A 23,584-nucleotide genomic window follows, 5' to 3' on the forward strand; every position below is an offset into this window, starting at 1 on the left:
TCAGTTCTCTCCAGGCCTTAGGAAAAGAAGCTCGCCCAAAAACAGGCTGAAAGGGAGACTCTTCCAGAGAAAGAACCTCACAGAAACCAAGGGGTTATAGGCTGTCATAGCTGGAAAGATCCCCGGAGGGTGATGTACAGCCCCCAACTGAGAGTGTGCTCTGTGAAAGGACCCCAATATTTATGAATCACGGATGGCTAGAAGCAGAGGAACGTCATATTCCAAAGCTGTAAGAAATCGTTCACATTAGACAAACATTAGATATTTGCATATTACATTTGGGGGCTGAGATCTCCTTGGTGGTAAGCAGTGGACACTAAACTCTTGCTTACAAAGAGAGGAAGCCAGCGGAGATGCTCGGAATGAGGAAAACTTCATCTGTTCTGCAAACCCTGTCAAGCTCTGCCTTCACTGTAGGCAGATTCATATTTCTGGAAATTACTAATATGTTTCCTGGGGTGTTGTAGAGAGGATGGGGAAATCAATTTCTTGTTTATTTTCCCTTGAAGCTTCTGAGAAGCCTGAGGAGATGGGATCTCAGTGTAGAATATGGACAAAGGTACTTGTGTGGTGGGCCGGCATCTGGCTCTGGTGACATGATGGAAGACAGAGAGACAGAGAGAGAGAGAGGCAGAAAGAGATGGGGGGGGGGGGGGAGGACCAGAGAGACAGAGAGAGAGAGAGGGAGGGACAGAGAGACAGAGAGAGACAGAAAGAGAAGGGAGGGACAGAGAGACAGAGAGGGAGGGGCAGAGAGACAGAGAGAGAGACAGAAAGAGATGGGGGGGAGGGCCAGAGAGACAGAGAGAGAGAGAGGGAGGGACAGAGAGACAGAGAGAGAGAGACAGAAAGAGATGGGGGGGGACAGAGAGAGAGAGAGGGACAGAGAGACAGAGAGAGAGAGAAAGAGATAGAGAGAGAGACAGAAAGAGATAGAGTGGGGGGAGGGCCAGAGAGAGAGAAAGAGAGAGAGGGGGACAGAGAGAGAGAGGGAGGGACAGAGAGACAGAGAGAGAGAGGCAGAAAGAGATAGAGAGAGAGAGACAGAAAGAGATGTGGGGGGAGGGACAGAGAGACAGAGAAAGAGAGAGAGAGGGACAGAGAGAGAGAGGGAGGGACAGAGAGACAGAGAGAGAGAGACAGAAAGAGACAAAGAGAGAGAGACAGAAAGAGATAGAGAGAGAGGGAGGGAGGGACAGAGAGACAGAAAGAGACGGTGGGTGGGGGGGTGGGGGGGGAGGGACAGAGAGAGAAGAGGCAGGGAGAATGGGGATCCTATGCTGTAAACAATAAGCCAAGCTGCTTAGTAGCTCTCTTTTAAACATTTCTATTCTCAGCTATAATTTCCTTCTGTTACCCTCAAACTTCACTTTTGTTCAGTGTGTCCGCCTGAGAGAGAGCAGTCTGGAAAAGCAAAACAATTGCAAGATGGTAAGGAGTATCAGCGTAGCAGAGATGCAGAACAAAACCAGCATGGAAATGATGAGGGTCACGCAGGATGTGTTTGTGGACCACGCAGCTGTTCCTCGGGTAATCCTCCTTCAAAGCTGCGGGCAGGGAAACCTGGCCGAAGGCGTGCTGTTCTGTAGTTGGGTGGAAAAGAAGGCTGGTGCGGACTGTGAATAAGGGGAGGCTGGGTAACCTCTGAAGGCTGGACAACATCTGGGTTCCAGGAGCAACAGAGTCCAGAGGTGTCACGAAGTGACTTGCCCAGGGCCACAGAGCTGGTCAGTGACAGAGGCAAACTCAGGTAGAGATCGTGTGATTCTTAGTCTTGAGGTTTTTGGTTTTTTTTATAACCCTGGACTCACCACACCTCTCGCCACTTTTCAAAGTCCAGTCAAGCTTTAAGTCACCTGTGCTCACCACTCAGAGAGAGAGGAGGAGGAGGAAGGTGGGGAGGAAAAGGAGAGCAGACTCAGCCAGCGCTTAGGGGAAGCAGACGCTCCAGAGTTTTCAGATTGTTCATATTTTTCTTGACCTGGTTCTGCTTTCCAGAGACCTGTGGACTGTTAGAACTGGAGGATTCTAACTGGCCACGGCCAGTCCATCGCCCGGACAGTGGTGGTGACTGGCCTAACATTACTGGCAGCCACGAGTCCGGGCATGCTTGGAAGCAGGGGATGAGCGCAGCAGACACAGAAAGTGGAGGAAAAGGAAGCAAAACAAAGGCCCCAGGGAGACCGACTCCAGGGAGGGCGGTGGGCGGAGCCCCTGTGCGCCTTCCTGTTCTCCCTGGTCCACCGGCTGCCCTGACTCTGCTCCGTCGCTTCCTCTTTGCTTCCTGGAGCCCCTGAAGCAACTAGAGTGAGAAAAGACCGCATCTTACTTGTCTCCATCCTGTCTCCTTCCCGTCCTTACCTCCTGTGAGTCCTGTTTCCCCAACACTCCCAGCTCCTCCAAGGTGGGAACTGGATTCCATGGTGTGGACCGTACCGCATGCTTCTCTTTTACAAAATGCCTCACCCAATATTTGAGTCGCTTATTCAAATACCTTCTTGTTGATTACCCTTTGAGAAAATTTGCGAAACTTCTCAAGGCGCACATATTCTTATATTATAGAGGAAAACATGTAAAGGCAGGGGAAATGAGGCTTAGTCTTCTAATCCGAAAAATATAAAGGGAAAGACTCCATGACCCAGGGCCATTCCTTCTTATCTGAGCTGTGTTTTTTATGGGAACAAAATGCAGTAACTGCGCTGACTGACTGTGCAGTTTGGACAGGACATCCTCAGACCAAGAGGCTCTCTCCCCTTTTCCCTGTCGTCCCCTTCTGTCTCATTCCACGCAGAATCTTCCAGGAGCCTTGCCACGCAGAGCGTTCAGGATGTGACCGCAGCCTCCAGGACTCCAGCAGAGACACAGGCAGGAACCTGCCCGGGGTCTGCGGGGAGTGGCTGCTTTGCGAGCCTTTCTGTGTGCTTCGTCTCAGTCGACACTCCGAGTCTGATGGCGAGGAAGGGATTCTGCAGCGTGCGGTTGTCAGCACTGTCAGAACACGGAGTTGGCTTTGCCTTCAGAGACGGGCCGGAAGTGGGTGGTGGCTGCAACTGGAGAATCCGCCTGAGGCACAGGAGAGTGTGCGGTGTGTGTCAGTGGCTCCCTCTCCCCCACACCTCCTCGCCCACACCCACCAGCCTATATGTCTGTGCATCATTAAAATCTGACTCGTGATGTAAAATGCCAGCCTGAAGTCCTAAGGTAACTTCGGCAGCCATAAAACTATCTATGGAAATCTTGAATTTTAAGTCGTCGCCTCTCCTCATTGCAGAACATTCTAGGGGATTGTGAGAAGGAGGCGGGGACCTGCTCAGGCTCCCCATCAACTAGGGAGATGCTGAAAAGACTGGAGAGGAGCGCACATGCTCCCGCCTAAAACATCCATCACAAAGCCTTTTCCCTGGCATCACACCGTCACTTAACCTTTTCCAACTGGAAAGCAGCTTCCAGGTGTATTTACTGTCGAGCCAGGTCATAGGTCCACAGCCCTAGCAGGGGGGAACCACATCCAGCCTCCATCCTTCCATTCTGGCAAATCGAGGCAGAGCTGAAGACAGATGCCACTCGGTCCCTCATCCTCTGACCTTCGCTCCTGAAAGCCACTTGCCTTCAAGGTGACCAAGTTTTGTTTTGGAACCTATTAAATATACATACCACAGTGGCTAAAGTGTTCTTGAAAGGATGGGCAAAGGGAGTGCCAAGAAAGAGGAGGCATTCTGGAATGAATTATTGATCAAGTTTTCTTTCATACACACACACACACACACACACACACACACACACATACACGTGCAAGTGTCAAGCATTCCCAGCCAGATGGAGATTGCATCTTGTGCGGTCTTCACAGGGTTAAGAAAGGTAACCTCTTTGCTCTAAACTCCATCTATTTGGTGGTTGGGAAATGTGTTTACGCCTCTGTGTATCTCCTTTTGTTTGGTTTTCCAAGAGAGCCTGAATCAGCGGATTTCAGAAGAAAGCTAACACATCTGACAGGCTTAGAGAAATGATGTGTGCCACGTGAAAAAAATTAATTAAATAAAATGTTTTTCACTTATATAGCAGTTTTTATCCCAGTCTCTAAACAGGTTATGGGTATTAATTGAATGTTGTCATGCATGACTTGTCACCTTGGCCCCACTGACCCAAGTGGAAAGCTCGGGTCTGATTGCTGAGAGACAGGGAAACTGAGGCAGTGTGGAAGGACAGATGGAACAGTCCTGAGGAAGGAAGGGGAACCTCTGTGCTGGCCACACCATCTCATGAGAACCGAGTCAGTGACGAACTTAAGGGAACTGTCACCTCTGCACTGGCCACGCCAGTTTCATTGGTCTCACGAGAACCACAGCGGAGATGACAAACCATGTATAGCTGATGCCAGTTCTGGCACGCTCAGTCTCACTGGGGGTCATTTTCTGCTCCGCCAGCTGATGGAACTGCCTCCTCACAGGCCAACTTTGTAGCCATTACAAGAGTATTAGTTAGCTATGGTTATATTCTTTGCAGCCAAAGATAAGGAAGCTATATACAATCAGCAAAAACAAGACTGGGAGCTGACTATGGCTCAGATCATGAACTCCTTATTGCAAAATTCAGACTTAAATTGAAGAAAGTAAGGAAAACCACAAGACCATTCAGGTATGACCTAAATCAAATCCCTTCTGATTATACAGTGGAAGTGAGAAATAGATTTAAGGGACTAGATCTGATAGACAGAGTGCTTGATGAACTATGGACGGAGGTTCATGACATTGTACAGGAGACAGGGATCAAGACCATCCCCATGGAAGAGAAATGCAAAAGAGCAAAATGACTGTCTGAAGAGGCCTTACAAATAGCTGTGAAAGAAGAGAAGTGAAAAGCAAAGGGGAAAAAGAAAGATATTCACATTTGAATGCAGAGTTCCAAAGAATAGCAAGGAGAGATAAGAAAGCCTTCCTCAGCAATCAATGCAAAGAAATAGAGGAAAACAACAGAATGGGAAAGACTAGAGATCTCTTCAAGAAAATTAGAGATACCAAGGGAACATTTCATGGAAAGAAGGGCTCGATAAGGGACAGAAATGGTATGGACCTAAAAGAAGCAGAAGATATTAAGAAGAGGTGGCAAGGATACACAGAAGAACTATACAAAAAAGATCTTCACAACCCAGATAATCACGATGGTGTGATCACTCACCTAGAGCCAGACATCCTGGAATGTGAAGTCAAGTGGGCCTTAGAAAGCATCACTATGAACAAAGCTAGTGGAGGTGATGGAATTCCAGTTGAGCTATTTCAAATCCTGAAAGATGACGCTGTGAAAGTGCTGCACTCAATATGCCAGCAAATTTGGAAAACTCAGCAGTGGCCACAGGACTGGAAAAGGTCAGTTTTATTCCAATCCCAAAGAAAGGCAATGCCAAAGAATGCTCAGCCTACTGCACAATTGCACTCATCTCACATGCTAGTAAAGTAATGCTCAAAATTCTCCAAGCCAGGCTTCAGCAGTATGTGAACCGAGAACTTTCAGATGTTCAAGCTGGTTTTAGAAAAGGCAGAGGAAACAGAGATCAAATTGCCAACATCTGCTGGATCATGAAAAAATCAAGAGAGGTCCAGAAAAACATCTATTTCTGCTTTACTGACTATGCCAAGGCCTTTGACTGTGTGGATCACAATAAACTGTGGAAAATTCTGAAAGAGATGGGAATACCAGACCACCTGACCTGCCTCTTGAGAAACCTATATGCAGGTCAGGAAGCAACAGTTAGAACTGGACATGGAACAACAGACTGGTTCCAAATAGGAAAAGGAGTACGTCAAGGCTGTAGATTGTCACCCTGCTTATTTAACTTATATCCAGAGTACATCATGAGAAACGCTGGGCTGGAAGAAACACAAGCTGGACTCAAGATTGCCAGGAAAAATATCAATAACCTCAGATATGCAGATGGCACAACCCTTATGGCAGAAAGTGAAGAGGAACTAAAAAGCCTCTTGATGAAAGTGAAAGAAGAGAATGAAAATGTTGGCTTAAAGCTCAACATTCAGAAAATGAAGATCATGGCATCTGGTCCCATCACTTCATGGGAAATAGATGGGGAAACAGTGGAAACAGTGTCAGACTTTATTTTTTTGAGCTCCAAAATCACTGCAGATGGTGATTGCAGCCATGAAATTAAAAGATACTTACTCCTTGAAAGGAATGTTATGACCATCCTAGATAGCATATTCAAAAGCAGAGACATTACTTTGCCAACAAAGGTCTATCTAGTCAAGGCTATGGTTTTTCCAGTGGTCATGTATGGATGTGAGAGTTAGACTGTGAAGAAAGCTGAGCACCGAAGAATTGATGCTTTTGAACTGTGGTGTTGGAGAAGACTCTTGAGAGTCCCTTGGACTGCAAGGAGATCCAACCAGTCCATCCTAAAGGAGATCAGTCCCGGGTGTTCATTGGAAGGAGTAATGCTGAGGCTAAAACTCCAGTACTTTGGCCACCTCCTGTGAAGAGTTGACTCATTGGAAAAGACTCTGATGCTGGGAGGGATTGTGGGCAGGAGGAGAAGGGGACGACAGAGGATGAGATGGCTGGATGGCATCACCGACTTGGACATGAGTTTGGGTGAACTCTGGGAGTTGGTGATGGACAAGGAGGCCTGGCCTGATTCAATTCATGGGGTCACAAAGAGTCAGAAAGGACTGAGCAACTGAACTGAACTCAACTCAACTAATGAAAGCAATTATCAAGAACATAAACTTAGGCAACACACACTTATTGTCTCACCGTTTCTGCAGACCAGGAATCTGAGCATGACTCAGCTGGGTTCCATGCTTAGGGTCTTACAAGATGTCAGTGAGGGCTGCGTTCTCACCTGGAGGCTCAGCTGAGGAAGGATATGCTCCCACAGTCTGGGCAGCATTCCGTTCCTTGCTGCTGTTTTTCGCTGGCTGCTGGCTGTTGTTCCTAAAGTCTTCCAGCAGGTCCTTGCCGCCTAGGCTTCCTCTGCATGCACGCTTATGTATCATGTCAGCAAGGAGAGGATTTGTGTCAGATATCAAGACAGAATCTTATACAACGTAATACAATCACGCTATGTGCTTTGTGATTATAAAAGGGGACATCTCATCACTTTTGCTGTATTCTATTAGAAGGAATTTGCCTGTCTCACCCATACTCAAGGTAAGGGAATTACATAAAGGCATAGATACTAGGAGAAAGGGATCCTGGGAAGCTGGAGTCTGGCAGCCAAATTCAAAAATCTGGAAATAGAAACTCCTTCATATCTCCAAGCTCTGTGGCTGGCTTTCAAGAAAAAAAAAAAAAGAGGTAAGGAGTTTGTTAGATTATTTGATATTACAGGCATACTTCTGAGACATTGCCAGTTCAGTTCCAGACCACCACAGTAAAGCAAATATCACATAAAGAGAGTCATGCATTTTTTAAAATTTCCCATTGCATATAAAAGTTATGTTTACACTAAACTGTGATCAATTAAGTATGCAATAGCATTATGTATAAAAAATGTGTGTACCTTGATTAAAAATATTTATTGCTAATGACCATCCTCTGACAATGCAGAGTTGCCACAAAACTTCAATTTGTAAAAAGTGCAGTATGGGCAAAGCATAGGAAAATGAGGTACGCCTGTATCCACCTCGCAGAAAACAGGAGAACTCAGCAGAACACTGAACCCATACCAAAATAGATGTTTGATAAAAATCTCAAGGAAGCTGCAGTGGTTTCCCTCATTAATCAAGACGTACAGGATTACGTTACTCAACTAGCACCCCTCTTTTAGTTCAAGAACTGCAGGGAGTCTCACCTAGATTGAAGTGTGAGGGACCTGGGGGGAACGGCACGTCAGAAAATTTAACACGCACGTGACTCTACTGAGGTCAGCTTCTTGTTTTTTCCTACTCTTTTCTTTTCTTTTTTCTTTTTAGTTGATTCACATTGATGTGTTAGTTCAGGTGTACAGCCATGTGATTCAGTTATACCCACACGATTGCTGAGGTCTTGTTGGAATGCAGACTCTGACACAGTAAGTCTGGAGTCGGGTCAAGATTCTGCAAGCTCCCAGATGACGTCACTGTTGCTGGTCCTCAGAACATACTTTGAATACCAAGAGGAGAAGGTAAGTAAGGATGAAAGAACCAAATAGTAAAATTTTCCCCCTATCCAAAGTGACTGTGAATAATAGGATTTTAAGTCATTTAAATATTTTGAGTGAAAAATCTCTGAAACATTCCAAGAGCCAGATGGGAATTGCCTTTTTTTCCATGCACATGGCATACTGTGAATTTGGGGAGAAAGTGATATTTAGGCTTGGGGAAGTGTGGGGAGAGAGAGCTTGGAGTGGGACAGTGAGTGACGCCATGGGGAGAAATTCTGAAGCCAGTGAGGATTCAGGTGAGTGTCTGAGAAAACTGGAGGTTGGTCAGAGCTAGCTAGAACAGCCTAGATGGACCTGAAGGAGATGGAGCATCAAGCATCCTGGATGGGATCAGCTAGAGGGAGTCAAAAAGAAAAAAAAAAAAAAAGGAGACAGGATTTCTAACAATTATGGATCAGAAACAACCAACAGTCTCCAACCAAATGCACAAAAGAGAATGGAAAGCAAATGGGATTTCCAAGAAGGATGCAGAGGGCAGGAGGCAAGGAGTGGAGAAGATGGCCACCAGTTTAGCTTTCTAGCAGAGCTAATGGGGGTATATTTTAAGGGCAAAGGTTTGGTTTTGAGCCAGAGAAAAGAAGGAGAGGAAATGCCTGGGAGGCCCAGGGTGGCTAAGTAACATTTTAACCCTGAGTGAAACTAACTAGTCACCGGGCTGCACAATATTAGAAGGCACAGGGCCATGCGATGCAGAGGGAAGACTTGGAACCGGGGATCAGGAGACCTGGCTTCTCTGTCGGGTTCATCTTTACACTCATTACAAATTCACTGGGAGCCTGCCAGACTCCAAGCCCTATGCTAAGTTTTGGAAAACTTAAAATAGCAATTGAAATAATAATAAAAAAATAACAAAAGTAATACAATAATGTTAGTAATAAAATTTGAAGTGATTGATTCGTGTTCAGTGCTATCCTAAGTAATTCACATTTGTTGAGTACTTTAACTGTTAGAGGCTTCCCTGGTGGCTCAGATGGTAAAGAACCTGCCTGCAATGCAGGAGACCCAGGTTTGATCCCTGGGTCAGGAAAGTCCCCTAGAGAAGAGAATGGCTACTCCCCTCCACCCCCAGTATCCTTGCAGTATCCTTGCCTGAAGAATCTAATGGACAGAGGAGCCTAGTGGGCTGCAGTCCATGAGTTCACAATGAGTCAGATATGACTGAGCAACTAACTTTTTAGATATGAGAACAATCTACTGAGGTAAGTAATGCTTTTATGTTCAATATTCAGATGTTGAAACTGAGGTGGAGAAATAACAGGACAGATTATTTCTGCTCTAAGGGAGATTATGTCTAACAGTCACGTCTCCAATTAACAGAATGGCTTCTGGTGACTTCTCCTGCTGTTTCCCCTTCTTTAGCTATGACAATCATAGATAAAAGTGTGAAGAACTGTTCATTATCATATTCAATCCTTGCAATCACCTTATGAGGTAATTACTACTATCATTCCCATTTCACAGATGAGGAAACTAAGGTTCAGAGAAGCTAAATAAATTTCCCAAGGGGCCTCGCCTGGGATTTAAATTCAAGCAGCCTAACTCTAGACTAAAATACAGCACCATCGTAAATTAGGAGACTGGACTAAATCTCTGAGATCACATTTCACTGGAATGTTCCACTGCCTTCCTATGAGTTCCTTGAATCTCATGTATTTTATGATTCAGATATTTCTGTTTTCAAACTGGCTATGTGTGCCAACAGAGTTCAAGGGGCAGGACACGTCGTGACAGGAAAGGAATCCTTTAGTGGTCGGTGGGCAAAGGCAGGGAAGAGCCAAGTCAGCTCTCCTCTCTGGTTGCTGGTTTCATCTCGCGGACCCAGACCCAGTACCGTACGGAGATGCTCCACTCAGCTGGGAGACCTCACGGTGCATGCAGGGACTTGTTCCAGCAGAGATCCAGAATGCAACCTTTCCGGGTCGAGTTGGACAGGAAAGGATTTAAATCGAGGTCATGCGCTGAGAGAGAGGAGAGTTCATGAGTCATGCTCATTGCTGGAGGCAGAAACAAATTCATTTTCCCTGTGAGGAGTGTTATCAAGCAGGAAATCAAGTCCCCAGGCGAGGGAGGCAGTGAGGTGCCCAAGGGAAACGGCGGAGGCAGCCAGGCAGACACCGGGAGTGAGTGCGTCTCCAGACTCTGTCGAACTTCACACTAAAGCAAAAAGTCTCCCCAGACCATGCACAATCTTTGGGCTTTTATAAGACATAACAAAATTTAATGGACGTCCCCAAACTTGGGAATTTTGACTTGTCCAGAGGCAAAGTCATTCATTCATTCCTTCACCTCAGAAGTATTCACTGAATGTCTGCTAAGCTCCAAGCCTAAGAGGTCTGACGAACAGAAATGGACCCTGGCTTTCTCAAGCTTATTTCTAGTTACAGAAAACACTCAGAGAGCCTGATAACTATAGATAAACCCATAGTGGTGAAGTAAGACAATTTGAGATGGTGATAAATGTTATGCAGGGCACAGAGATGACCTGATTGAAAGGGAGGGGCTGGAGATGGGATGCTCTTGGACACGGCGGTCAGGGAAGATCCACATTATGAGTGACACTGGGTCTGAGACCTGAAGGGTGAAAGGAAACCCGTGTGACAAGCAAGGGGAAGAGAGTGCCCGCAAGCAGGAAGGGCAGGTTCAAGGGCTCCAGAGCAGCAGCAAGCAGGGACGTCACAGGAGGCCACGTGGCCGCAGAGTGATGGGAGGAGCATGTTGGAGGGAGGTCCTCGAGAGCAGAAGCCAGAACAGGGCAGGGGACACAGGTGTGGGTGCCTCACCGAGCAGGTTGGTTCTAGTCTAAGAGCAAAGGTAGCTTGTTAAGCAGAGGAGAGACTTGCTTTGGTTTACGCCAAAGGTCACTTTGCTTCAGTGTGGAGAATGAACTTGAGGGGGTTCCAGAATGCTGACCGGGAGACTTGTGAGAAGGCTATCTCAGTCACCCACGTGAGAGATGATGGAGGGGCAGAGGAGGTGGGGAAAAAAGTGGATGGATCTAAGAGGTATTCTGGAGCCAAAACTGATAGTACTTGCTCATGGATTAGGTGTGGGGATGAGGAAGAGGGCATTTTGTGCCCTAGTATCATAGTCTTTCTGTACTTGAAGCTCTTCTTGGCGAATTCCATTCAGCTTCATAAAACAGGGCTGCCTTGGTGGCTCAGATAAAGCGTCTACCTACCATGTGGGAGACCTGGGTTCGACCCTTGGGTCAGGAAGATTCCCTGGAGAAGGAAATGGCAACCCACTCCAATACTCTTGCCTGGGAAATTCCATGGATGGAGGAGCCTGGTGGGCTACAGTCCATGGTGTCATTCATGGGGTACCAAAGAGTCGGACACGACTGAGCGACTTCACTTTCACTTTCATAAAACAGAGATGCCCGTGTGTGTGCAGCGCGGTTAAACAGTGCGGGCATCCAGTGCTCTACTCTTTTGTGCTGCTGACCGTGACCCAGGGCAGACCACCATGGAGAGGAGAGCAAGCCAAGGACGTGGAGGACCCGGCCCCTGGATCTGCAGCCTCCCCGCACCATTAGCCTCCAGACTCCCAGGCTGCAATCACCTGGGGGAGGCCAGAGACGCCGCCCTGGGCACAGAACATTGGAAGATGGCTCTGCCAGTGGTTTCATCTCTGCCTTATGCCACCAGTGAGGAATAAGTAGATCAGGATGGGCGTGTGGGTGTGGGTGTGTAGGAAAGTCAAGGTTAAAGTTGAGAAAACCATGGAGAGCAGAGGCAGGCTTGCAATCACCTACGGAAAGGGTCCTCCTCAGCTGCCTTGAATTACAGATAGAAAAATAACTCCGTCTCACTCCTGGATGTCTCTGAACTCTTGGGAATCTGTCTGTGATTTGCGGCAGGAGGGCAGGAGGTGAAATATGCCCGTCCTTAGCCTCCCTCCCTCCCCAGCACCCCTGTCCCCTCCCCAGGCAGGGCCCTCCAGCGGGATGGTGGGCGGCGCCTCCCAGAGGCCAGGTTGTGAGCCAGAGGGAATCCCGGACATGCTGCCCCTTCGTGACCTAGTCAAAGCCAATTAGCCATAAAGCGGGAAGAGTAGGTCTACGAAAACTTTTCTTGAAAGCAAAATAAAAACCCAGAGCTGGGCCTGAGTGATCCACCTTCAAAAATCAGAGAAAACGAAGGGGAATCTCAGGTGGGAGGAAAAACAGATTCACTGAAGACAGAACCCAAGGGTATGTTTGGTTTGGCCCGTGATAAAAGGGGGAGTACCAGACGGATGGAGTGAGGGGTCTGCTGAGCCTTTAGAAAGGGGCTCTCCCATCCTTCCACCCATTTCATATTACGAGTTTTGACAAATTACTCAATCTTGTAGGCCTTTGTTACTTTGTAGGGCTTCCCTTGTGGCTCAGCTGGTAAAGAATCCGCCTGCAATGTGGGAGAACTGGGTTCAATCCCTGGGTTGGGAAGATCTCCTGGAGAAGGGAAAGGCTACCCACTCCAGTATTCTGGCCTGGAGAACACATGGACAGTCCATGAGGTCGTAAAGAGTCAGACACGACTGAGCGACTTTCAAGGGAAAGGGAAAACACACCATAAAACCTTAATTGTGCGGAGACAGGGGACTGGGCCAAATGACCTATCAGGGTCTTTGCAAGGTGTAAGGCCTACAACAGCATACAAGAGGCAAGAAGCCTTGGACATAAAATCATGACTCCTCCGTCCCTTAATTCCTTAACTTGCGAAGCGCAGACCATAGGAAGGTTGCTGTAAGGACTGAATGAGTTAACATAAGTAAACTGCTTAGAACAGAGCCTGCTTATTGCTCCATAAATATTAGATGTGTTTTCTCTGAAAACCAGTCTCCTGTATACCAATTACTCAATTATTTTGGCTCCAAAGAATTCAAATACAAGATCCTTAGGCTACCAGGATGATTTGGCCTCATCCTGTCTGTTTTCCTGCTTCCATGGAAACTTTGTCTAAACTATCCCAGAGAGATGGGAGCTTGTGCCACAGAATAGAATTTGGGGAAGCGCCCTGAGATATCTGGTTTCCATGGCTACCAGCCGGCGAGCCTGGATATGACCAGGAAGTCTCCCCTCTGACTAGGAAATCTGGTGGGTACCACAGCCACCATAAATGAGGCCGGCCTCACAAAATCAGGCATTGGGGCAAAAGATCACAGTGAAGGGTAGCTGTCTGAGAGCATAAAGCCACTTAAAGAGCCAGCTCAAGCTCTCATCCCCCAGTCAGTGTTCCAGGGGCTCGTGAAACAGAATACTCTCATCCCAAACTTAGTAAGGCCAAAGATTCATTAATTAACCATCAGTCTCATTAAAAAGAAGAGACACAACTTCACAAAGCACCGGGGACCCACAGTTCTCAGAGCCAGGAGCAGAGACTGTCGGGAAAGGCAGGCTGAGAATGGTGACTCTGTGACCCGGCTTGGGGAGCAAAGTGTCCCCAGAAGCCTTCCTTTCTTAAGCGCGATGTTGAATGCTGCTCTAAAATATGAATAATAAATGGCATGTGGGTGAGTCCATCCTCTAACAACTCAGAGAGCGTCAGAAGCAGCTGTCATCTTATCCGCTCCAGAAGAAAGAAGCAGAACTGTAATGCCTGTCCTTATTTAACAGAAGAGAAAACTGAGGTCCACTGAAGAAGGACTGACCCAAGTCTGCAAAGCAGTGAGAGATTTGAAATTGAACTCCGTTGTTCAACACCCAGCTACTCAGGCAGCCTCATACCTGATAGTTTAAGCAAGGGAGAATAAGATACCTTCCCACAGAATCTCCGGTTACTTGCCTTGCATGACCCAAAAAAGCAGTAATGTTCGGAAAGAACAGGGAAATCATCCCACAGTGGTCTCAGTGCCTCTGGTCCCTTCCCCTGAAATGCAATACTGTTCCCAGAGTGATTTTTCTAAAACCTAAATCTGCTTATGTTACTCTCCTGGTTAAATCCTTAAATGACTCCCCATTGACTTTAGGATAAAATCCAAAGGCCTTGTAATGAGACCAATTCATGAATTGGCTCCTGCTTCTCTCATCAATGGCATCCCTTCCTCCACCCCAGCACACATACACACACACTGCCTTCCATCCATCAGAAGCTCCCCAATAGCTATGCTTTCTCTTTTCTCCAAGATACAGTATGTAGCTCACACTGCCTGTCCAGCCTTTCCAACTTTCCAACTTCGGTTCCTCCATAGCCAGATACCACCTCCTCCAGGATGCCTTCCCTGACCATCAGGCTGAATGAGGTTCCCCTGTCAGTGCTCTTGCAAGATACGGAGGAGTTCCCTTAGCTAGGGTGCGTCACCACCTTTCGAGTTAGTGACCCCTTTCCATAAGAGCTGCCCTAGGGCAGAGGCTGGGAATATCCATGTCCATCTCCCCAGTCCCTAAAACAGTGTCTGGCACATGCTAGACGCCTAATAGATAGTTAACAATTGCCTCTCTCTCACCTAAAGTCTGCCCCTTTAGTGTTAATATTTTTACATATATTTATTTGGAAGCCCATTTTATCTCAACCAAGGAAAGAACAAGGGAGCAGAATCAATAGTTAATTACTCTGAAAATGATTATCACCAGCTTTATCAGACCAAAAGAATGGTATCAATAGCTCAAATCAACAGATGCCCTAGAAGTCCCTTCTAGCTAATGTGTATGCTCTATGGTATAGATGTGCGTTTGTGCACACATACACGCCTTTGTGAAGAGCACTGTGGCATGTGCAATTACCTGGGAGGTTTGCTTTTATAATTTGACCTTTATTTCGCTGATTGCATACATGTTAGAGAATGAAGGGGAGGAAACAGCAAGAAGTTGGAAGAGATGAGCCTGGTGCTACAAATTACCCAAAGGCATAGAATCCACCAGAGGGGTAACTCACAATACCCCAGGAACTTAGCAAAAAGCTATCAGTGTTCCTGATCCCTTTGTCATGATAACCCCGTAAGTTTCTGTTGCCTGCTAGAGTTTACAAAGCACTCGCACATTACTCATTTGTCTCTGACAGCATTCTGAAAGGTATGCAGCGTATCTGATCTTGTCTTGTTTTATCCCTAAATAATATAGCAAGCAGCCACGTACCCACCAACAAAGCAAAAATTAGAGCCTTCCTGGAGATTTGCACTTTCCGTACTCGACAGTGCTGTAGTCTTTGCCCACCTCACTTCTCCCCTACCCCATGCCCTGTAGCACCACGCTAAAGGAAGCCATCTCTTTCCTTTATACGTATTTCTAAAAAGCACCTTTTTATTTTAGTTTTTTTTTTTAAACTAAAGCTAGCTTGAAGTGGGCATCCTGTGACATAATGTTTGTGTCTGATTTTTTTTACCTTAATGCTGGATTGCTAGGGTTCAGTCTTACGATTGCATGGAGCTGTTGCATGTTCTTTCTGTGTGCCAGATAATATTCCATTATACAACTAACTATACATTATACAACCTCTATATATACATTATACAACTTCTCCTTCAGTGGGTACTTGAGTTGTTTACAAGTTGTTTCGCCATTGAACGATGCTGGTATGGATATTCTTATGCACGTATCCTTGTACACATGGGCAGAGGTATCTCTTGGGTATTGATCAGCAGTGCAATTTCAAGGAAACAGAGAAAGTAAATGGTAAACTTCCCAGAATAATGTTAGATTGTTTTATGAAGTGATTGTACCAAATTGCCTGCGTGCCACCGGAGTGTAGGTGCCCCCATCGATCCAGATCTTCTCCAACAATGAGGTTGACCCAAGTAACTGAGAGGGATAAAACATGAGTCTCAACCCAGTATCCTTTGAGCCAAATGAGGCTATCTGTCTTGCAAAGTATTTCACTAGTTATTTGCTTTGTTGTTGTTTAGTCGCTAAGTCGTGTCCGATTCTTTTGCGACACCACAGACTATAGTTCGCCAGGCTCCACTGTCCTAGGGATTTCCCAGGCAATAATACTGACTGGGTGGCCATTTCCATCTGCCTGAAGTCTTCCGATCCAGGGATCAAACCTGCGTTTCCCACATTGGCAGGCGGATTCTTTACCACTGAGCCACCTGTCATTTGTTTATTGAGTTTAATCTGACTTTGGAAGTCTTTGGATGAACAGACAGTTTTGTCTACTACAGTCCTCACTATTCCCTAATGTCTTATGCATGGGCTAATTCACACATTTTCTTATCACCCAGCCTCTATGAGCATTTGCGTTTGAGATCTCTGTGATTCATAAAGCTTCTGAATTTAGACTACGGAAGAGTGAGTCCAAGAAAACGTGCTTTCTAAAAGAATACAGGAAGATTCCATCAAATGCCTTGAAGATTGTTGAAAATTATCTCTAAAAGCTGAAACTGCATATATTCTGCACTAAACAGAGTGAGGTATAATCTAAGGAGTTAGTGAAATTCAAGCCCAACTGACAGGTGCAAATGGGATGGTACGTGAAATAAACAATGTTGAAGGCACGTGCTGTCATAATTAAGCTTCGTGCCAACTCATAGAGGTATGTGTTCTTCATGCAAAGCCAAAGAAAGTGAAGCATAGGGAAGGCCCTTGGCATCTCAAGCTAATAAGCCAGGGAGAGCTGGGTTTTGAATGGATGACTGGATCCAAAACCCATGTACAGCACACTAGAGCACACTGCCTCCAAGATAACTCCGAGCACCTCCGCTCTGTGCATGAGAGCACATAGCAGTTTCATAGGGAGCACCGCATTTAACCCCTTAATATCACTGCAAGGGGGTATAGCAGTGGTTCCTGCTGTCTTGTAGAAACGAGAAATTGGGGTCTAGAGAAATTAAAGGGTTCACCCAACATCACCTGGGGAGTGGGTGAAGGTACTGGGGTTTGGACATATTCTCCTCTCACTAACACCAGCTTCTTTTCCCATACAGGCTGAGTCACCAGCCCACACCGAAAGAACCAACAGGAATCATTGCAAGCTGACGTAATTTATTCTTTCTGAATAGAACCACAAGTCTCCTCACAGCCAGGCACGGAAATTGATGGTCCCACAAGGAGCAAGTTTAGGAAGGAAGGGAACAGTTTCACCTATATTCATCTAGATATGGGGCTGAACTTTGAGACTAATTATCTCCTCTGGAAGCCTGCTAAAACAGGAGGCACAGGCCAGAGCTCAGAGATTCACTAATCTCCCTGGAAAGGAGAGAAATGTCAGGAAGATAGTCTTCCAGAGAAAAGTAACATCCTCTCAGGAAACAATGACAAGCATGGGAACCCACTTCCATCAAGTTTTAATACAATGCCCTTCTCCTTCTCAAAGTAGATTTGGGAGGTTTTCCAGAATAAACTGATCATCCTTGGAGAATAAATTAAACTTTGAATTTTTCCAATCCAGGTCAGCTTTCCTCCATGCTGGGTCCTGGTGAGGGTTTTACTGTAGAGACCAGGAGGACCCTCCAATTTCAGAATTGTCCTCCAGAAGAGCCATCGCTGGGTCATTTACCAACAACAAAGTCTGAAATCCAAGCCTATTTGAAGAGAGAGTGTTTCTGAAAGACTGGGGTGTCATTAATAATAGGTGCTCCAAGCGTGCATGGAGGCTGTTTCTTTCCTGAGTACCACCCAATCCCAGGAAAGTCTTGGGATGATGGCTACTTGCCTTCCTTCAGGCACAGAACTAGACACAGGATGCAACGATGAATAAGATAGGCCTCGCCCTCCAAGATCTTGTAGACGCGTACGGAAGACACATGTAGAAACAGGCACAGGGGAGTTTCCTGGTGGTCCAGGGGCTAAGACTCCATGCGCCCAATGCAGGGGCCCAGGGTTTGATCCCTGGTCAGGGCACTAGATCCCACATGCCACAACTAAGACCCAGGGTAGCCAAGTAAATAAACTAATTTTTAAAAAATAGGCAAAATCAGAGTACCATGCTCAATGATTAAAGCATGCAGCCAGGCCTGAAGATGAGAAAAATGTCGTTGCTGCTCTCTGTGGTGGAAAAACAGCGTAAGGAAAAGGAGACTTAAAGAGCTGCGCTTTAAGGATGGACATAAGTTCCATCCTTTGGATGGTCAGGTCCATCCACTGGATTCCAAGTTTGTGTCTAGAATCCTGTCCTGAGCTACCTCTTCACCAAAAAGACAGAGTAGGTATCTCCTGTGTGGCAGAAAATTAACACTTGCATTCATAGAGCTGAGATTCACTGGTCCTAAGATTAAAGAGAAAATATATCCCCTTGAAAGGCATCAGTGTAGATTGCAGCCCTTTTCCTGCACTAGAGGAAGCAGCTAGCCCTCCACTCAAGGGTTCTCCCTACCTGGATTCTGGATTCGTTTTGTACCTGTGGAGACAGAGGCTGAACTGATCACCTCTGATAGTAGCATCTGCCTCTTTATCTTTCGCTCTCTTACCCAGCAATAATAGCAACCTTTTCTATTGTCTCAGAATCCACAAGTTCAAGCTGGCACCTTTATCTCCTGTGACCATCAGATCACCAGATATGCCTGTCTCTCCTTTGCCCTCCAGAGAAACTACAGGTTAATTTGTTGCAAAGTAGTGGAGAAAAGGACTGCCATCACCTTCTCCCTGGCAATTTAAGCTTCCCTACTCCTTCTATCCCCCTCCCTCCCATCGAAGTCAACAACGCCAACCATTCCATCCTGATCTGTCCCTTTCCCCTGCACTATATAAAGCTAGCTACAGATGGCAAGCACGGATTGATGCTCCAAAACTCACCAGTGCCCACTCCCTTCCATCAAGCTGGTTCCTAAATCTGTGGATGCAGCAGGCTTCAGAAGAGGAAGCGGCGTGATCACGCAGTATGAGCCTTGGCACAGTGGAGCCTGGGCTGTGCCAGGGCCATGATGCCCGAGTCTCACCCGCTCTGATGCAGCACTTGGGGTGGCATCTGGTTGCCCTACTGCCCACGTGATGGGAGCCTGGTGCTGAGAGCCAAGTTTCTCTCTTGAACGTGCCTTGGGTAGTAGATAAAGAAATTCATGATGAGTGGAGAGAGACGAAAAAGAAAAGGAACAGGGGCAAAGGGGTTGAGGGGGCTTAGAGGAAACAAAACCTTGAACACTTCTTTCTCTGCTCATTCATCTTCCTGCAGACAGCTTCCAGAGGGGTCTTGGGTAGAGCCAACTGAAGAAGCAGGATAAAGGATTCTGGAGGCTTTTCTCCCTTGAGAGTTTTTTGGGTTTTTTTTAACTGTTCACCCGTATTTGTGCCCCAGTCATCCTAAATTCTGTCCCCAGAGCATTTAATAATCATAATAATACTCATAGGCTGATATCTATTCTGTTCTAAGCCTTGAATAAAATGTTTTCTACTCCTTTTCTCATTTAATTCTTAGGCAAAGCTGAAAACTGGTATTTCCTCCCAATTTTCTTCCCAATTTCTTCCCTTTTTATCAGAATATAAAATGGAGATATTAAAGAAGTTGCCAAGATCATACAGCTCTTAAATGGTGGAGCCAGGATTTAAACCCCAGTCGGGAAGATATCAAACCCTTATTCCTAAAGGATCTTGTCAACCTCAACCAGCTGTCATAGTAGAGTCAAAAAGCATTACCTGAAGCTCCCTTTCTTGGAGATATTTACATTTTAATAGCCTGCCTTTTAATGAGGCTTCAATGAGCAAAGAAATGAGCTGCTTATAATGCTATTTGGGGCACTGTAATAGGTCACAGAGAAAATTCTTGGGGTCAAGGGTGTCCCAAATAATGGTGCGTATCTCTCGCAACTCTATGTAACGAAGCCAGACCCATCTGAAGGGAGATTGAAACTGTTTTGTATTTATCTCAATAGAAATTGTGTTCATTAGGGTTATGATTAAGAGAAATTTTACGTGGATATAGGAAAGACTTCCCAGAGAGGGAGATTGTAGAAGTATGACAGAGGACTGCAACATATACATGAACACACACACTCACACTCACTCACACACACACACACACACACACACACACACACACACACACACACACACTCAGCTCTCACTCCCCAGCCTGGAGAAGTTCAGTCCTACCTGGTCACAGAGATGAATCTAAGGTGATTTCCCAGAAAAACTCTTGTTCTCAACTTGGAATATGTAACTTTGACTCAGAATATTTCATTTTATTTCCCAGGACCTCCTGAAGACACACAGTTGACACTTTCTGTCCTTAAAACAAGATCAGATAAGCAAAACTAGAGACTTCCAACACATTCTTTGAAAAGAAAAATATTTCCCCAGACTTGGCTTAAGAATGGGCTGTCTAGGCAGTAACATTTGGAAATTCAACTGTCTCATTCCTCCAGGCTTCCAGGTCTCTTAACCCAAGTTAACTCTCTGTCCTTCTGGATCAGCCTATCAGTTCAGTGCAGTCGGTCAGCTGAACAGGAGCTCTATAGGATCAACCTATGGAGGAAATCACCTACTGATCGGCTACCAAACACAACCCCTTGAAAGCAAGCAGCAAACCCAAGGGCCTTCATTAGTCCACTTCTCTCCTCTCCTGCTGTGGAGACAAACTCGTCTCCCATCAAGGAAGATACAAGGGTAGCTGCTCACCTCCACCCCAGGGCAGGCAGAGGCTAGGATGCCCATTTCCTCCTCGGATGCTCCCTCCCTCTCTCTCTCTCCCTTCTCTTCCCGAGTCTGGATGAGAATGTATTAAAACCCTGTTTCAATTTCTTTTCATTCTTGATTTGCACATGGTAGGCTGGTTGGATGGCATCACCCAACCTTCCTGCCCTGCCAGAAAGGGAGAAGAAGGAAGGCCACAGCCTCCAGAGGAGGTTCCATCCATCAGAAGCCTCAGTTCAGTTCAGTTCAGTAGCTCAGTGGTGTCCGACTCTTTGCAACCCCATGGACTGCAACATGCCAGGCCCCCTTATCCATCACCAACTCCCAGAGCTTGCTCAGAACTCATGTCCATCGAGTGGGTGATGCCATCCAACCAGCCTACCATGTGCAAATCAAGAATGAAAAGAAATTGAAACAGGGTTTTAACACATTCTCATCCAGAGATGTAAAGGCAGGTGAGCTGGATGAATACGGGCTTGGGGACTCCACGGCCTACTTCCTGTGCGCTCTTTCTTTCTGGCACGGGCAGGAAGCCCTAAATATTCTAGTTCCATCCTACCCACAAAGCTGTATGCTATCTGACAAATGCTTTCATAATCAGCTATTGGTGATTTTGTCCTGCCCTTAAGAATAGATGGGGCTTCCCTTGTGGCTCAGACGGTAAAGCGTCTGCCTACAATGCAGGAGACCCGGGTTCGATCCCTGGGTCAGGAATTTCCCCTGGAGAAGGAAATGGCAGCCCACTCCAGTACTCTTGCCTGGAAAATCCCATGGACAGAGGAGCCCGGTAGGCTACAGTCCGTGGGGTCGCAGAGTCGGACACGACTGAGCGACTTCACTTAAGAATAGATGATCCAGCTGGTCAGTGTTTAACCTCAGAGGAAAAGCCAAAGTCCCTGTCACAAGTGTCCCAGAGCACCTTTGCAATGCGCCCCCACCCTCAGCCTGTCTGCCCTCATTTCTTAATAACTGCCCTCTCACGGCCCTCCAGCAAATGGTCTCCTTGCTGAATCTCCGATGTAATGATCCTTGCCCTGGCTATGCTTTTTGACTAGAATCATATTTCCCCAGAGATCTCCTCCGATCATCCCCTTATCACATCAAGTGTTTGTTCAAATACCACCTGTCAAAGGAGCCTCCCCTCTTCCCTAAGCCCTAGAGCAGCCCAGCTGCCCTGACTCCGCCTCAGGGCCCCTCCCCACTGATCCACTTTGCCCTGCCCTGCGCTCCCCTCCTCCATTGCACTCGTCATTTCATAACATACTGCATACTTTGCTGCCTTACTGTTTATGCTGTTTATTTTCCTTTATCTGCATATTCTACTGGAATACAAACTCTATTACAGCAGGGTTTCTTGAGTTTTTTTTTTTTTTTTTTTATCACGGATGTATCCCAAAATATTTACGGTAATCCCTGCCACATAATAGATGCTCAAGAAATGTTGGCCGAATAAGTGCTGACTGAAGGGAACACACCTCTGATGGAGGGATTTCAAATACTCTCTAGAACCAGATATTCACCCTCTACCTGTATTCCAGGCAGTCAGGTTCACCCCAACTCTCCAAAGAAGGGCAGACTCATATTTCTTCTTTCCTCACAGCCTTAAATCCTTAGTCCCCTTCGATCTATTTTCCTTTCACATTCCTTCTCATTTCACACTCTGCAACCAAAGGCAAAGTTCACCCTCCCACCGTTTTACTTCCTGATTCATTTCTCATTATAGACTTACAGTCCCGCCCACAGCTCTCAGGTGGCTGCTTTACTTGCCTGCAGTTCAGGCTCTTCTCTCTCGCTGGTTCTGGTCTCCCAGGGCTGCCTGCCACCCGGTTCTGCTTGGACGCTGGGTTCCTCTGCTGGACAAGAGCCGCCCCACACACCCCGCTTGGCTCGGAGAGGCTCTTCTGGGGAAACCGGGACTCTAGAATAAAGTCACGTTCTTGTTCTTACTATTGTCAGTGGTACCTGAACGCATTTGAATCAATAGTAACAAGCTCTCCGTTCCATCAGGAGACAAGTTTAGTAAAGAGGATGACGCACAGTCATGCCTCCTTTTGTTCTGGATGTCAGGACTAACCTCGAATTTGTACATCAATATGACAACAGCAAAGCATGTAAAAACCTGAAGCCACGAGGATGACAAACTGTCCCTGAACTGCACGTGTGTTTCACAGAGAATTTCTCCCAGTCGAACGCTTTCTGACAGCAAAAATCAAATGATACTTTACTTTTCAACAGCTGCTCAATCTCAAAGCTGGGGGCAGCCATTCTGTACACTGTCATCGGCCACCCTGCCCACTTTATGGGATGGAAACTCTGAACACTCCAGACCGAGGAGAGGCTGCCATGGACACGTGCTGTGTTCTGCAGGCTCATTACATCTGTGAAACTTCAGCGTCCACATTCGTCACAAACCCCTCCCCCTCGAACCCACCATTCCTCATGCTGCAGGACCTACCTGTCTTAAGCCCCATAGTTTCGTTCTCGGCCCTCCCTCCCCACTATATAAAAATAGCAGCTACCATGTGCGTATCCCTTCATAGGTTCCGAGTACCTCTACGTGCATCCCGTAGAGCAGGCATTACTGTCCATGTGTTATACACAAGCAGTGCTAACTAAAATACAAGGGACTGTGCAAGGCTCGCAGCGGGATGCAGAAAGGCTAGGTTTGAGCCCAGGCCCCAGACCCCACAGCCAGGGTTCAGCCTTCCCATCTGTGCTTTCTGACTCAGCCCCGCAGCACTCTTCAGCTCCCAGTCAATCAGTTCAGTTCAGCCGCTCAGTTGCATCCAACTCAGTTGTGTCTTACCCCATGGACTGCAGCACGCCAGGCCTCCCTGTCCATCACCAACTCCTGGAGCTTACTCAACCTCATGTCCATTGAGTTGGTGATGCCATCCAACCATCTCATCCTCTGGTCTCCTTCTCCTCCTGCCCTCAATCTTACCAAGCAT

General features: G+C 46.6%; 1 long non-coding RNA gene across 4 annotated transcripts; it reads right to left on the bottom strand.

Annotated features, from left to right (window-relative positions):
- Window positions 1–2,361: 2,361 nt before the first annotated feature.
- LOC138415925 (uncharacterized) lies at window positions 2,362–22,307 on the bottom strand. Of its 4 annotated transcripts, none has more exons than XR_011247450.1 (6): window positions 22,161–22,307; window positions 20,094–20,228; window positions 18,801–19,039; window positions 7,981–8,091; window positions 6,851–6,992; window positions 2,535–3,063 (listed from the first exon to the last, which is right to left on the bottom strand). It is a non-coding gene; the product is annotated as an uncharacterized lncRNA (long non-coding RNA). The 4 variants fall into 4 exon arrangements; XR_011247448.1 differs by having other exon boundaries at window positions 7,802–8,091; XR_011247451.1 differs by lacking the exons at window positions 6,851–6,992; window positions 7,981–8,091 and having other exon boundaries at window positions 2,362–3,063.
- Between the last annotated feature and the right edge of the window lie 1,277 nt (window positions 22,308–23,584).

Source organism: Ovis canadensis, chromosome 12, assembly GCF_042477335.2.
Source record: "Ovis canadensis isolate MfBH-ARS-UI-01 breed Bighorn chromosome 12, ARS-UI_OviCan_v2, whole genome shotgun sequence".
Classification (NCBI taxonomy): domain Eukaryota; kingdom Metazoa; phylum Chordata; class Mammalia; order Artiodactyla; family Bovidae; genus Ovis; species Ovis canadensis.